Source organism: Primulina huaijiensis, chromosome 3 (assembly GCF_012295235.1).
Source record: "Primulina huaijiensis isolate GDHJ02 chromosome 3, ASM1229523v2, whole genome shotgun sequence".
Taxonomy (NCBI): Eukaryota; Viridiplantae; Streptophyta; class Magnoliopsida; order Lamiales; family Gesneriaceae; genus Primulina; species Primulina huaijiensis.
The window spans coordinates 16,691,058-16,707,577 of NC_133308.1; the positions used below are offsets into that span (position 1 = coordinate 16,691,058).

Genomic DNA, 16,520 nt, shown 5'->3' on the forward strand with positions numbered 1-16,520 from the left:
AAAGAAAATAAAAATGACATAAATTAAAACACATATATACAGCGTAGTTGTGATTGTGGCTCACATCTTCCTCTGATTTTACGTTCAGTAACGGCTTCAACGCCTTCTATGAGTCGAGGATATGCTTCCCATCCAATTTTCTTATAAATTGGCAAACAGGGTCTTTTAACGTCAGATTCCCGAGACGAAATTGTATATATATATTTACTTATCTAAACAGATATGCGTTACTACAGTAGGATCTTTATAAGACTGATTCCACCGTCCATATTGATATTCCTCATATTGAAATTGCCACCATAGTTTAAGAAGTTCATTTTGCACGTACCCACTAGAATGCGTATCAAGAACCTCTAGAAAATTATACAAAGGCTCTTTACTCAGACCATTCTTAATGAATAAAATTTTATCTTCTCTATTCATTGATGTCATTCCAACATTTTTGTATTTCCCTTTACAAGTCCACCCTGCACATTTATGACATCCACCTATACGTTTAGCTCTTCGCTTCTTGGCATATGTGCTTTTACCAAATCCTGGCATGTCTTATTATTATTTCACTTGCTTCCCCAACCAATCGGACTTTTGCTTCAATTATCAACCGGATATCATTCGGTATGCCATATGACATCATCAACCTTAGTCGCTCACATCTAGCTTTATAAATTTTTTTCAACGCATTATCAGATAAACAAGCAAAATATTTACGAAGATTCACAATACAAGCATCCCTATTATTATTATTATTATATATTTCAATTATTTTGGGAAAACTGAAAAAACCGACTTAGATAGTCACGGAGTACCGTTATCCGCCACTTAACCGGGAAATGAACTAGAATTTGCGAAAACAAAATGAAAATATCAACCAACTATTGTGGATCATATAAAGGCATAAAATCATCATTAAGAATTTCATTTTCTATAAAAGGCTTAAGTCTTTGCCCATTAACTTTAAACACGTCCTTATTTTTAGGATTTTCAATATCAACAGCACCATGAGGATAAACAAATTTAACTATAAATGGTCCTGACCATCTCGATCTTAGTTTTCCTGGAAATAAATGCAAACGAGAATTATAAAGTAAAACTTTTTGTCCAATTTCAAATGACTTTCTCATAATATTTTTATCATGAAAGGCTTTAGTTTTATCTTTATAAATCTTTGAATTTTCATATGCATCATTTCTTAATTCTTCAAGTTCATTTAATTGCAATTTTCTTAATTTAGATGCATCATCTAAATTAATATTAAATGCTTTAATTGCCCAATAAGCTTTATGTTCAAGTTCAACCGGTAAATGACAATGCTTATCAAAAACTAACCTAAATGGTGACATCCCTAATGATGTCTTAAATACAATTTTATATGCCCATAATGCATCAGTTAATCTTAAATACCAATCTTTTCGATTTGGATTAACTGTTTTTTCTAAAATTTGTTTTATTTCTCTATTTGCAAGTTCAACTTGACCATTACTTTGAGGATGATATGGGGTAGAAACTTTATGTGTAATGCCATATTTTCTTAACAAAGAAGAAAATGATTTATTTATAAAATGACTTTCCCAATCACTAATTATTGCTCTAGGTATTCCAAATCGACTAAAAATATTTTCTTTTAAAAATTTTATAACAACTTTATGATCATTAGTTCTACATGCAATTGCTTCAATCCATTTTGAAACATAATCAACAACGACTAAAATGTACGTATATCCAAAAGATAATGGAAATGGACCCATAAAATCTATCCCCCAACTATCGAATATTTCAATAATTATGATTGGATTTAAAGGCATCATGTTTCGTTTTGAAATCGATCCCATCCTCTGACAGTTTTCACAAGATTCGCAAAATAAATGCGTATCTTTGAATAAAGAGGGCCAATAAAATCCACATTGTAAGCTTTTTGCCGCTGTTTTATTGGATGAAAAATGACCTCCACATGCTTCAGAATGACAAAATTTAATAACATTACTTACTTCATTGTCGGGTATGCATCGTCGAAAAATTTGGTCAGGACAATACTTAAACAAGTAAGGATCATCCCAATAAAATTTTTTAACTTCTATCAAGAATTTATTCTTATCCTGTGAATTCCAATGATAAGGCATTTTATTTGTCACAATAAAATTAACAATATTAGCAAACCAGGGCATAATAGTAGCATAAAACAACTGATCATCTGGAAAATTTTCATTTATTAGTATTTCATTATGAGATTATTCAGTCATTATTCTAGATAAATGATCGGCTACAACATTTTCTTTTCCTTTTTTATTTTTAATTATAATATCAAATTCTTGTAACAATAAAATCCACCGTATCAATCTTGGCTTAGCATCTTGTTTATTTGTTAAATATTTTACGGCAGAATAATCAGTGTACACAATAGTAGTAGAACCAATTAAATAAGATCGAAACTTATCTAATACAAATACTACTTAAAGTAATTCTATTTCAGTAGTTGAATAATTTATTTGGGCACAATTTAAGGTTCTACTAGCATAATAAATTGCATACGGTTTTCCTTCTTTTCTCTGTCCTAACACAGCTCCTATAGCATAATCACTTGCATCACACATTAATTCAAATGGTAAAGACCAATCTGGAGGTTGTAAAATAGGTGATGTAATTAAAAGATTAATTATTTTTTTAAAAGCATTTTCACATTTCTGAGTCCATTCAAATTGTGTATCTTTTGTTAAAAGATTCGAAATTGGTTTAGATATTATGTTGAAATTTTTTATAAACCTTCTATAAAAACCTGCATGACCCAAGAATGATCGAACTTCTTTGACCGTTTTTGGTGATGTTAAATTAGCAATAACATCAACTTTGGCTTTATCAACTTCAATTCCTTTTTCAGATATCACATGACCTAACACAATCCCAGATTTAACCATATAATGACATTTTTCCCAATTTAAAACAAGATTTTTTTCTTCACATCGTTTTAATACTTCTTCTAGGTTTTTAAGACAATTTTCAAATGAGTTTCCAAAAACAGTTATATCATCCATAAAAACTTCTACAAATTCTTCAATCATATCACTGAAAATACTTAACATGCATCTTTGAAAAGTAGCCGGAGCATTACATAAACCAAATGGCATTCTTTTAAATGCAAAAGTTCCGAAAGGACAAGTGAAAGTAGTTTTTTCTTGATCTTCTAATGATATAGGTATTTGATAATACCCCGAATACCCATCAAGAAAACAGTAATAAGAATTTCCTGCTACTTTTTCTAGAATTTGATCTAAAAATGGTAGTGGGAAATGATCTTTTCTAGTTGCATCATTTAATTTTCTATAATCAATACACATACGCCAACTAGATGGAATCCTAGCTTGTAATAACTCTCCCTTTTCATTTTTTATAACAGTGATGCCTGACTTTTTAGGTACTACTTGTGTTGGACTTACCCATTTACTATCTGAGATTGGATAGATAATTCCAGCGTCTAATAGTTTTAATACTTCATTCTTAACAACTTCCTTCATATGTGGATTTAACCTTCTTTGTGGTTGTTGATATGTTTTAGCATTTTCTTCCAAATGAATTTTATGTGTGCAAATTAAAGGATTTATACCTTTTATATCTTTCAAAGTCCATCCAATTGCATTTTTATATTTTTTAAGTAATTTAATTAAATCTTCTTCTTGATTTGGTAGAAGAGTGGAAGAAATTACAACAGGAAATGTTTTATTTTCACCAAAAAATACATATTTCAATTCGAATGGTAAAACTTTTAATTCCAGTTTTGTATTATCATCTTCTTTAAAATTATTTTCAGACTCAAAATTTTCAATTGAAAAAACTTCAGATTGTTGATTTAAGTTTTCTTCTTGTATATTTTCTTCCACAATTGTTTCAATTTCATTATCATATTCATTTTCATTAATATTTGGTTGTTTACATAAATTGAACACATTAAGTTCTAGAGTCATATTTCCAAAAGACAATTTCATTATTCTATTACGACAATTAATTAAAGCATTTGAAGTTGCTAGAAATGGTCGTCCCAATATTACGAGAATTTCATTATGTACTTCTATTGGTTGTGTATCCAAAACAATAAAATGTAATGCCCGAATTTTGAAAAAATTAAAATTGTGGCAGTAGTTGTGATGGTTTATGGCTTTACGTTATGTATGAATGGTAATGAATGTTATAGAATGGAATAGATAATGGATGGGTAGAATCAAAGGTTGAATTTGAGCTAAATAGGTAATGGAAGTGCAGAAACGGTATGAAAAATGTGGCAGTAGTTGTGGTTTTTAGCATAATGTTTTGTATATTGATCCAATTGATGTGAGGCTACTTTTATTAGAAAGATAAGACATAAGGCTATAACTTTCTTATTTTGAGTTTTGGTCAAATCATTAGGGAAGACGAGCCAAAAGCGCCCCGAAGTGTGTCGTGTGTATCGTCGTTCCTACAATGACACATGTTGGGAGATTGAGTATAACTTTTTACTCAGACCTCCAAATGACATGAGGCCGATTGGATATGCAAGCCAATGACAAAGTAAAAGAGTTAACTCTTTAGCACGCATGACATGTGTTTGATAAAATGATACAATAAATGTTTTTATGGCATATTACGGTTAAGAAATTTACGGATCTTGATTTGAAGCAGTATTGGATTAATTATGAATTTTGAACAGAAACTACTCTGTTTTGATAGTTGATCAAAGTTCTTGAGTTATAGTATACTTCAAAGATTCAAGACTTCTCGACTACACCCTTCGATCTCCTTTTGGTAATATTTGAAAGGTATGTTACGATCGGTAACATACGAGGTAAAAGTATCATTTTTATTTTAAATTGAAAATTCTATGGCTCGATGAATTACTTGTGATTTGATGATGATTGTGGCCTTGAGATGAGTTTATTATAATATCGAAATGATGATATTGATTTGCATCATTACATTGCATATTGAGCCACTTGTTGATTCAGATTTGATATGGCGGAGGTCGCCTTCATTTATTGATTTGTTGGACGTATGGGGCTATAGTTGAGTTGGCATAGTGTATGCGGAGGTCGCTACTATGGTCTGAACACTCTCTATATGCGCATCATAGTCCTGGGATTGTAGAACACAGCACCCCACCTCGAGCGGATGAGTCGGTGGATGTTGCTGGGGGATTCTCTTTCCTTGGGTACCCTATGACCAGATGATTCACTTGATCTTGAGATTTATTGATAGCCCACAGCTTCTGATCACGCATTGCATTATATTGCATCTTTATGAAATTATATGAACTATTTGTCATTTTAAATCTCATATGTTATTGATTGTACCATACTGGGTCTATACTCACCGGCACGTCGGCTAACTCTTGTTTTCATGTGCTTGACGGTAGGTGAGGCGAGGCTTGGGATGCCAGAGTCCAGCTCCAGGCGAGGAGATACGAGTTAGAGTGGGATTCTCGGGTCTTAAGAGCTATGTGATGATGTTGGATTTCTTTGGTTCACTACTTTATTTTGGCATGTTAAAACTTATATTTCAAGTATTTGAGATCTTTAAATTATTTTAACGATATTTATGTCGGTTGGTGAACCACTGATTATGTATTTTACTCAATCATTTGATTTGTTACATTTATAATTATTAATATTAGATGTCGGACCCGGAGCCCCACATTAGGTGGTATCAGAGCATATGATATTTGGGAACATGGTAAATCGAGTCAGTTCGAATTGCTTGATCATGTGATATATTCGCTAGCATTTTCATTGTGCCATACTGTAAAATTCATGATTATAATTGAGATATTATATTGTTGAGCTTTATTCGGGATTTTTGAGATTATTGAGTCTCGAGAGCCAGAGATGATTGATACAAGATTGAGATGATTATAATATTGTGATTTTGTGATTTTATATGTGTTTGATCTATTGTATATCAGACATGTCTACTCGAGGTAGAGGTCGTGGTAGACATAGACAGAACGTACCAGTGGCACAAGATCAGGGCAGTGCTACTCATACTCAGATGGATATAACTCCGACTTCGATGGAGATACTGTTAGCCAGATTTCAGTCTTTGCACCCACCGATGTTGAAGGGTACGGAGAATGCATTAGAGTGTGAGAACTGGTTGGAGAATATGGATCAATTATTTGAATCTCTTGAGTATCCAGATGATCGTAGAATCAAGTTAGTTGTTCATCAGTTATTAGATGTTGCTAAGAGTTGGTGGATCATGACCAAGAAAGCTTTAGAGGGTCGAGATACGATTGTTACCTGGGATATTTTTAAATTTGAATTTTATCAGCGTTTCTTTCCTACCTCTTACAAGAAAGATAGAGGAGCTGAGTTTGCAAATTTAAAGCAGAGAAATTTGAATATTGAGGACTATGTTGCTAAGTTCTCGAATTTACTGAGATTTGCTCCTCATGTAGCATCGATGAAGAAGCTAAGGCCGATCACTTCATAAATGGTCTTAACCCTGATATCTTTACCTTGGTTAATACCGAAAGGCCTAACACTTTTGCTGAGGCTCTTGATCGAGCCAAGGGAGCTGAAATCGGAATCATTAGGCAGAGAGGTTCTCAGATGTAACGACCCCAACAACCACAGAATCGACAGCAGTTCAGGGAGGGTAATAGTAGCGGTAACAGTGGCAACATAAGGGAGCAGTTTCGGGCTAGAGGCAAACAATTTAAGAGGCATGACAATAATTTTTTGAGTTCTAGTGGATCGAGAAAGTCTGGTTCAGTTCAGAGCACTGGTTATTCAGGCCCGACTTGTGGTCAATGTGGTGGTAGACATTATACCGATCAGTGTAGAGGAGTCTCGGGAGCTTGCCACTTGTGTAATCAGGTGGGACACTATGCTCGAGTGTGTCCTAACCGTGGCAGTGATATATCTCCGAGTGGGGGATCATCGAAACAGACACATCACCAGAACCGCCAGACCCCTACAGTTCATTCCTATCAGCAGTCAAACCGGTCAGATCAGAACAAACTGAGTGGTAGCCACAGGGTAGGACAGCCACCTAGACAACAGGCCCGAGTTTTTGCACTCACTGAGGATGAGGCACATAATGCTCCAGATAATGTCATTGCAGGTAATTGTTTTCTCTCAGGTTATCCTGCTTATGTTTTGATGGATACCGGTGCATCACATACTTTCATAGCTGAGCACTTTGTCACATTGCATTCGTTGCATTCTATGCCATTATCATTTACATTATCTATTTCTACACCACTGGGCAAAGTGATGAAGTCAGCTGAAATGATAAATGGTTGTGAATTTCGTTATGAGGATAATGTCATTGAACTTGATTGTATTGTGTTGGAGATGTCTGATTTTGACTGCATAGTTGGCATTGACATGCTGACAAGATACATGGCTAATGTAGATTGTTTTCAGAAGATTGCTAAATTTAGGCCTTATTTGACAGATCACTGGACATTCTATGGTAAGGGTTCTCGAGCTAAGATTCCTTTGATATCTGTTTTGTCCATGACTCGTTTGTTGCAGAAAGGAGCAGGATGTTTCTTGGTTTATGCAATTGATATTTCAAGGTCAGTACCTAAATTGGCAGATATTCCAATTGTTAGTGAATTTTCAGATGTATTTCCAGATGAAATTCTAGGATTTCCTCCAGTCCGAGAGATTGAGTTCAACATTGAGTTGATGCCAGGTACACAGCCTATTTCTAGAGCTCCTTATAGGATGACGCCAATTGAACTAAAGGAACAACTTGAGGATCTATTGGCTAAAGGATATATAAGACCAAGTGTTTCACCTTGGGGTGCTCTGGTTTTATTCGTGAAGAAGAAAGATGGGTCTATGAGGCTTTGTGTCGATTATAGACAGTTGAATAAAGCCACAGTAAAGAATAAGTATCCTTTGCCAAGGATTGATGATCTCTTTGACCAGTTGCAAGGTTCTTCTGTATATTATAAGATTGATTTAAGATCTGGATATCATCAGTTAAGAGTTAGAGAGGCAGATGTGCCTAAGACTGCTTTTCGTACCAGGTATGGGCATTTTGAATTTTTGGTTATGCCTTTTGGGTTGACCAATGCACCTGCGGTATTTATGGATTTGATGAACCGTGTGTTTCAAAGGTATATAGATCAATTTGTTGTGATATTCATTGATGATATTCTTATTTATTCAAAATCTGAATTTGAGCATGCCGAGCACTTGAGAGCTGTTTTGCAGATTTTGAGAACTGAAAAGTTGTATGCTAAATTATCCAAATGTGAGTTTTGGTTGGATAGAGTGGTTTTCCTTGGACATGTGATTTCGAGTGCTGGTATATCAGTTGATCCGAGTAAAGTTGAGGCAATCATCAATTGGTCTAGATCGACATCAGTTCCTGAAGTGCGTAGTTTTATGGGTTTGGCAGGATATTATCGCAGATTTATTGAAGGATTCTCACAGATTACTAGGCCAATTACCCAGCTGACACAAAAAAACGCATCATTTATTTGGTCTCAGGCATGTGAGGCTAGTTTTGTTGAACTTAAGCAGAGATTGACTAGTGCTCCAATTCTGACTATTCCATCAGGTGTAGGAGGATTTACAGTGCACACTGATGCTTCACATCAAGGACTGGGTTGTGTATTAATGCAGTATGGCCGTGTTGTTGCCTATGCTTCACGACAGTTGAAGCCACATGTGTCTAGATACCCAGTGCATGACTTAGAACTAGCAGCAGTGGTTTTTGCTTTAAAGATTTCGCGTCACTACTTGTATGGTGAGAAATTTGAGATATTCACTGATCATAAGAGTTTGAAATACCTCTTTTCACAAGCGGAGTTGAACATGAGACAGAGACGTTGGTTAGACTTGTTGAAAAACTATGATTACGAAATAAAATATTATCCAGGCAAGTCTAATGCAGAGTATGCAGTATGTCCTTGATCACTAGCAGTGTATCTGATCTAGTAGAAGAATGTTGTTTCTCTGGTTTGGATTTTGTGGTAGATACTCAACATGTAAGAGTATTTATGATTCAGGCAGAGCCCGAGTTGTTTGTAAAAATTAAAGAGGCCCAAAGGTTGGATCAAAGCATTCAGAAATCAGTTGAACTCGTTAAATCAGGACATCAATCAGAATTTCAGGTCAATAATGAGGGTATTTTGTTTGTGAATGATCGTATTGTAGTTCCTAATATTTCAGAGTTGAGGATGCAGATTTTGCGTGATGCTCATTGCAGTAAATTCAGTGTACACCCTGGAAGTAAAAAGATGTACAATGACTTGAAGAAACAATTTTGGTGGAAAAGAATGAAATCTGACATAACAGAATTTGTATCTCGTTGTTTGAATTGTCAACAAGTGAAAGCAGAAAGAAAGCGACCAGGAGGTCTTTTGCATAGCCTTAAGGTTCCAGAATGGAAGTGGGACCATATCACCATGGACTTTGTCACGAAATTGCCGAGGTCGTCGAGGGGTTGCGATGCAATTTGGGTTATCGTTGACAGATTAACTAAGTCTTCGTGTTTCATTCCTTATCAGATGACATATAGGCATGATNCCAGACAGACGGACAGTCAGAACGTACTATTCAGACATTAGAGGATATGCTGAGAGCTGTAGTTATGTATTTTGGCATTGGTTGGCAGGATTTGTTACCACTTGTCGAGTTTTCTTATAACAACAGTTATCAAGTGAGCATTGGAATGTCACCATTTGAAGCATTATATGGCAGGAAGTGTCGATCTCCTTTGTATTGGGACGATTTATCTGAAGCACCAATTGTAGGACCTGATATGAGAAGAGATATGACAGAGAAGGTGAAATTGATTCAGAGTCGTATGAGAGCTTTAGGATAGGCAGGCTAATATGCGAGCATCAGGAGACGGCCGTTGATTTTTGAGAAAGGTGACAGAGTTTTTCTGAAAATATCTCCTTTCCGTAGTACAGTTAGATTTGTAAAGAAGGGTAAATTATCACCGAGATTCATAGGTCCGTATGAGATTTTGGAACGTGTTGGTGATTTGGCTTATAGTTTAACTCTTCCTCCTGCGTTATCAGGTGTTCATGATGTTTTTCATGTGTCCATGTTGAGGAAATATCATCCAGATCCTTCTCATGTACTTCCACCCGATGAAGTTGAGTTAGATCAAAATTTGAGCTACATTGAGAGACCGATTAAAATTCTAGATAGAAAAGATAAGCAACTCAGAAATAAATTGATACCGTTGATTAAAGTACAGTGGAACAGACATGGTGTCGAAGAGACAACTTGGGAATTAGAAGATAAAATGAGACATAAATATCCAGAGTTTTTCAAATGAAGTACGCTTCTATTCTCGGTTTATTTTCAGTATTGATCATTACATCTTAGACTTGAAAGAGATGATTGATTTCGAGGACGAAATCTATTTTTAGAGGGGAGGAATTGTAATGCCTGAATTTTGAAAAAATTAAAATTGTGGCAGTAGTTGTGATGGTTTATGGCTTTACGTTATGGTATGAATGGTAATGAATGTTATAGAATGAAATAGATGATGGATGGGTAGAATCAAATGTTGAATTTGAGCTAAATAGGTAATGGAAGTGCAGAAACGGTATGAAAAATATGGCAGTAGTTGTGGTTTTTAGCATAATGTTTTGTATATTGATCCAATTGATGTGAGGCTACTTTTATTAGAAAGATAAGACATAAGGCTATAACTTTTTTATTTTGAGTTTTGGTCAAATCATTAGGGAAGACGAGCCAAAAGCGCCCCGAAGTGTGTCGTGCGTATCGTCGTTCCTACAATGACACATGTTGGGAGATTGAGCATAACTTTTTACTCAGACCTCCAAATGACATGAGGCCAATTGGAGATGCAAGCCAATGACAAAGTAAAAGAGTTAACTCTTTAGCACGCATGGCATGTGTTTGATAAAATGATTCAATAAATGTTTTTATGACATATTACGGTTAAGAAATTTACGGATCTTGATTTGAAGCAGTATTGGATTAATTATTAATTTTGAACAGAAACTACTCTGTTTTGATAGATGATCAAAGTTCTTGAGTTATAGTATACTTCAAAGATTCAAGACTTCTCGACTACACCTTTCGATCTCCTTTTGGTAATATTTGAAAGGTATGTTATGGTCGTTACATACGAGGTAAAAGTATCATTTTTATTTTAAATTGAAAATTCTATGGCTCGATGAATTACTTGTGATTTGATGATGATTGTGGCCTTGAGATGAGTTTATTATAATATCGAAATGATGATATTGATTTGCATCATTACATTGCATATTGAGCCACTTGTTGATTCAGATTTGATATGGCGGAGGTCGCCTTGATTTATTGATTTGTTGGACGTATGGGGCTATAGTTGAGTTGGCATAGTGTATGCGGAGGTCGCTGCTATGGCCTGAACATTCTCTATATGCGCACCATAGTCCTGGGATTGTAGAACACAGCACCCCACCTCAAGCGGATGAGTCGGTGGATGTTGCTGGGGGATTCTCTTTCCTTGGGTACCTTATGACCAGATGATTCACTTGATCTTGAGATTTATTGATAGCCCACAGCTTCTGATCATGCATTGCATTATATTGCATCTTTATGAAATTATATGACCTATTTGTCATTATAAATCTCATATGTTATTGATTGTATCATACTGGGTTTATACTCACCGGCACGTCGGCTACCTCTTGTTTTCATGTGCTTGACGGTAGGTGAGGCGAGGCTTGGGATGCCAGAGTCCAGCTCCAGGCGAGGAGATACGAGTTAGAGTGGGATTCGCGTGTCTTAAGAGCTATGTGATGATGTTGGATTTCTTTGGTTCACTACTTTATTTTGGCATGTTAAAATTTATATTTCAAGTATTTGAGATCTTTAAATTATTTTAACGATATTTATGTCGGTTTGTGAACCACTGATTATGTATTTTACTCAATCATTTGATTTGTTACATTTATAATTATTAATATTAGATGTCGGACCCGGAGCCCTACATAAAATCTGCAAGATATATGAATTTATCAACTTGAACCAACACATCTTCTACAATACCTCTAGGTCTTTTGATTGACCTATCCACCAGTAAGAGAGTAACAGAAGTGGGTTTTAATTCTCCTAAATTAAGTTTTTCATAAACTGAATAAGGAAGTAAATTCACACTTGCTCCCAAATCTAACAAAACTTTTTTTATTTTATTTTCTCTAATAATACATGAAATTATTGGACAACCAGGATCTTTATATTTTAAACTAGAATTATTTTGAAGAATAGAACTTACTTGTTCAGCCAAGAATGCTTTCTTCTTCACATGCAATTTTCTCTTCACAGTACATAAGTCTTTTAAAAATTTTGCATATGAAGGTACTTGTTTAATAACATCTAATAATGGAATATTTATCTTACTTGTTTAAAAACTTCATAGATATCAGAATCAATTTTTTTTGTGTTTTATGATTTGTTAATGCATGAGGAAATGATGGAGGTTTATTTGATTCATTTACTATTTCAGATGATTTATCATTCAACATATTATTTTTAGAATTTAAGGTATCATCATTCTCAAAAGTATCAGGATTATCATCGTTACTCTTTGATTTTAAATGATCCTTGTTTTCATTACTATATGGATCATTAACTATTTTACCACTTCTAAGGGTAATAACAGATTTTATTTGATCAATTTTTTCATTTTTTAATTCTTGATTTTGATTTTTAGGATTAGGTTGAGGTTGAGATGGAAATTTTCCTTTTTCATGAATATTAAGTGCAGATGCAAATTTTGCAAGAGTTTCTTTCAAATCAGTCATAGATTGACTGTTTTGAATATTGATAGATTCTTGCTTTTGGATAAATGCATGAATTACATCTTCAAAGTTTTTTCTTGGAGGTGTAACATAAGGAATATAACCTTGATGATTTTGGTTATTTTGAAAATATTGTTGTGAGGGTTGTGCATTATTATCATTCCTCCAACTAAAATTAGGATGATTTTTCCATCCAGGATTATATGATGTTGAAAAAGGATCTAGTATTGGTTTTTTATAATTGTTAACATAATTTGCTTGTTCATGGAGACATTCTTTAAATGAAGGTAATGTTGGACAATCTTTTGTAGCATGATCATGTGTATCACATATATGACAAACAATTTCTTGAATACTTTTTAATTGACCACTCTTTTTCATTTCTAATGACTCAATTTTTCTTGCTAAAGATGCAAGTTTAGCTTGAATATCTATATCATCTTTAAGATTATAGATACCACCCCCATTTGTTGAATTATTGATTTTAGTTGTTGGTGGTTCTATTGTGCCTATATTATCCCAATTTTGAGCATTTTCTGCTAATGAATCCAAATACTCCATAGCTTCATTTGGGTTTTTATCTTCAAAAGTTCCATTACACATGAATTCTATCATTTGCCTATCTTTAGGTATTAGACCTTCATAAAAGTGAGAAACTATTCTCCATGTTTCAAAACCATGATGTGGGCATGTATTAAGTAATTCTTTATATCTATCCCAACATTGATAAAATGTTTCTCCTTGTTTTTGAGAAAAAGTAGTAATTTGTCTTTTAAAAGAGTTTGTTCTATGGGAAGGAAAAAACTTTTTGAGAAATTGTTGTTGCATTTCTTCCCATGATCTTATTGAACTTGATCTCAAATTTTGTAGCCATGTTTTAGCTTTATCTTTTAAAGAAAAAGGGAAAAGCTTTAATCGAACTATATCCATGCTACAATTTTGATCATTATAAGTGTTACAAACTTCCTCAAATTCTCTTAGATGTAAATATGGATTTTCAGAATCTAAGCCATGAAAATTTGGTAAAAGTTGAATAATTTGAGGTTTAAAGTTGAAATTAGATGCATCAGGAGGAAAAACTAAACAAGATGGGGCACTAGTTCTAATAGGGTTCATATGGTGCCTAAGTGTTCTTAATTGATCATGTTCTTGATTATTATTATTATTATTGTTATTATTGTTATCATTATCTTGATTATTTGAATTATCATCCATGTTTAAATTATTTTCAGATACTCGAATAAGTCTACCACTTTTTTTTCGACTCCAAATACTCAAAAAAAAAAAAACACAATACTTATAAATAAAACATAATTAACAAATATAAACTTAATTTATACCTCCCCGGCAACGGCGCCAAAAACTTGCTACTACTTAAATTATAATTCACCCAAGTGTAGGTTGTCTGCAAGTAATATATTTCGTAAGTACGAGATCGATCCACAGAGAGGTTATTTTAAGTTTAAATTTATTAATTTATAGATTACCAAATGCAAGAACGAAGTTTACAAATTATAAATTTTGTCAAGGCTCGAGGATTTATTCTTGGTTTATGCAATATTGTTTAACTAAAAGTAAAACAAAGGAAACCACCATAAATAATGGTTCCAAGAAAATAAAAATATTTAAACACACACCTAATATAATATAGTTCCCACTATAGAAAATACCGAATTCACCGATATTTTATATATGGTACCTATGATTATATATATAACTATATAAATATATAACTGCATAAAATAAATGTTAAATTAAATCATTATATTTCATTTAGAACAACCGGCAGAGCCACGCTATCGTCTAAATGAAATATATGATATAATTATATATATATATATATATATGTATAATATAACAATAATAATTGATGAAATATTTATTGTATCAAAATTAAACAACAAATCAAGACAACCACTTCAATGGTATCAAGCATTTGATGTAAATTGATAACAACAAATAATTCATTTTTATACCTACAATAAAAAAAATTAGAAAAATGAAAAGGAATAAAGAAAGAATATACAAAATATAAACAATCTTACTTCACCAAGAATTCATCATCTTCACCTTGACATAATAGATTTAGCCTTCCATGTACTTACTTTTGATCAACACTAAAAACATCACTCATAATTTGGAAAATGAAATATATATTGGAACTTAGAACTTTTATACACACTCACACTATATTTTACAATGAGATAAAATGATTCTCAAGCTAGCACAAGGCCTCTATTTATAGGCCAAATGAGAGAAAGGGTAAAAAATTCTATTAATGCAATGTAGTTGTAATAGTAGTCTTTGTCTCCTCCAACTTCAATTCCATGTCCCTTCATTCAATGCTTTGTTCCACGACTTTAATCACCAAATTTGACTCTGCTCAAAACAGAAAACATAAGGGGAATTGTCTGTAGATGAATTTTGCCACTTGGTTCACCTCATTTGGTTAAATATTGAAATAGTTATGATTTTTTTTACTATATGTTGGTCATGGTGAAAGTAAATTTGTCCTCCTTTTGATATTTTCACAATTTGATCATCTTAACCAACTTTTTAAGCAATCATGTCTTCTGTAAAGTTGTAGATAATTTTTCAAGAATTTTAAACATGTTTGAATCACCTCCATTTGAGTTTTTTAGCTTGAGTTATCATTATTTTACTAACACGTAGAAAACCTGATAATAAAACATATTTAGTAAGACATTTAAATATAAACACACAATACTAAAATAACATAATTTTATAATTTTAATGAAACTTAAATTTTAAAATATATGTTTTAACATATAATAAATTATTAATTTTAAGTTTCATCAGAGACTGATTCATTTTAGTTGAGAATTCACAACAATTGTCCTCTCAGTTAACATTTTCAAAAACTGATATTCCTCCTTAATCGGTGCATAGAATAATTAAAGTGACGATATAGAATAAATTTAAGGGTCAGAAAGATTATCGTTTGCTGAAACGTTGACGGCCCTTCAGCTTCCATGAATTTCGGCTATAAATAGAAGTAACACGGTTAGTTTCAGTCATATTGGTGAAAATATTCAAGACAAAAAAATGGCAGATACGAGTAGCTCGAGTGCTTCGCCGTTTGCTCAGGAGGCCAGGAAGGCTGTTATAGAAGATGAGGTCTTCTATAAGAGTCTTCACTACTGGGAAAAGTTACAGAAGCTTGAGTTCCTGTACAATACTGGGGAGGCTACCACTCATGAACTGGTGGCAGAGATGAAAAAGTTGCGGGAGCACTTGAACATAGCTGTGTGGGTGGACGTCTTTAAGGATGGTCATCTCTATCAGCTAATTCTTCGAAAGGAACTGAAAATCCTTAAGAGCATAGCTGTTTCTCAGAGCTTTGACAAGACATCTACCGGACCTTTATCCGCTTGGTTGAAAATGTGGATAATTGTTGTAGAGGAAAATATGATGATGTAATCCGTGCAAACGTTTATGGTTGAATGAAGTATTTGTATGAGCTTAACTTTGTTTTTCTCTTTCCTACAAATGATAAACTTCATCAGTTGTTATATATAACTTTAAACAGATGAACTGATGAAAGACTAACTTATATCAGTTGACTATGAACTGAAATCAGTTAAGCATTAAGTAATAAATGACAAACTGATATCAGTTGATAATGAACAACTAATCAATAAGAAGCCTGGGTAAATGAGAAAAACGCTTCGGTTGACTCGAGACTCTTTAGCTTCTTCAACATTTAATGTCATCTGTTTTATAAAAAGGACGATAGAGATAAAAT

At 33.4% G+C, this 16,520-nt stretch overlaps 1 non-coding gene and 1 pseudogene across 1 annotated transcript; one reads left to right on the plus strand and one right to left on the minus strand.

Annotated features, from left to right (window-relative positions):
- Positions 1 to 106: 106 nt before the first annotated feature.
- On the minus strand, positions 107 to 13,369 carry LOC140972513 (uncharacterized; annotated as a pseudogene).
- Positions 13,370 to 13,427: 58 nt separating this feature from the next.
- Positions 13,428 to 13,538, plus strand: LOC140974663 (small nucleolar RNA R71). Its single transcript, XR_012174821.1, has one exon. It is a non-coding gene; the product is annotated as a small nucleolar RNA R71 (small nucleolar RNA).
- The last annotated feature ends 2,982 nt before the right edge of the window (positions 13,539 to 16,520 follow it).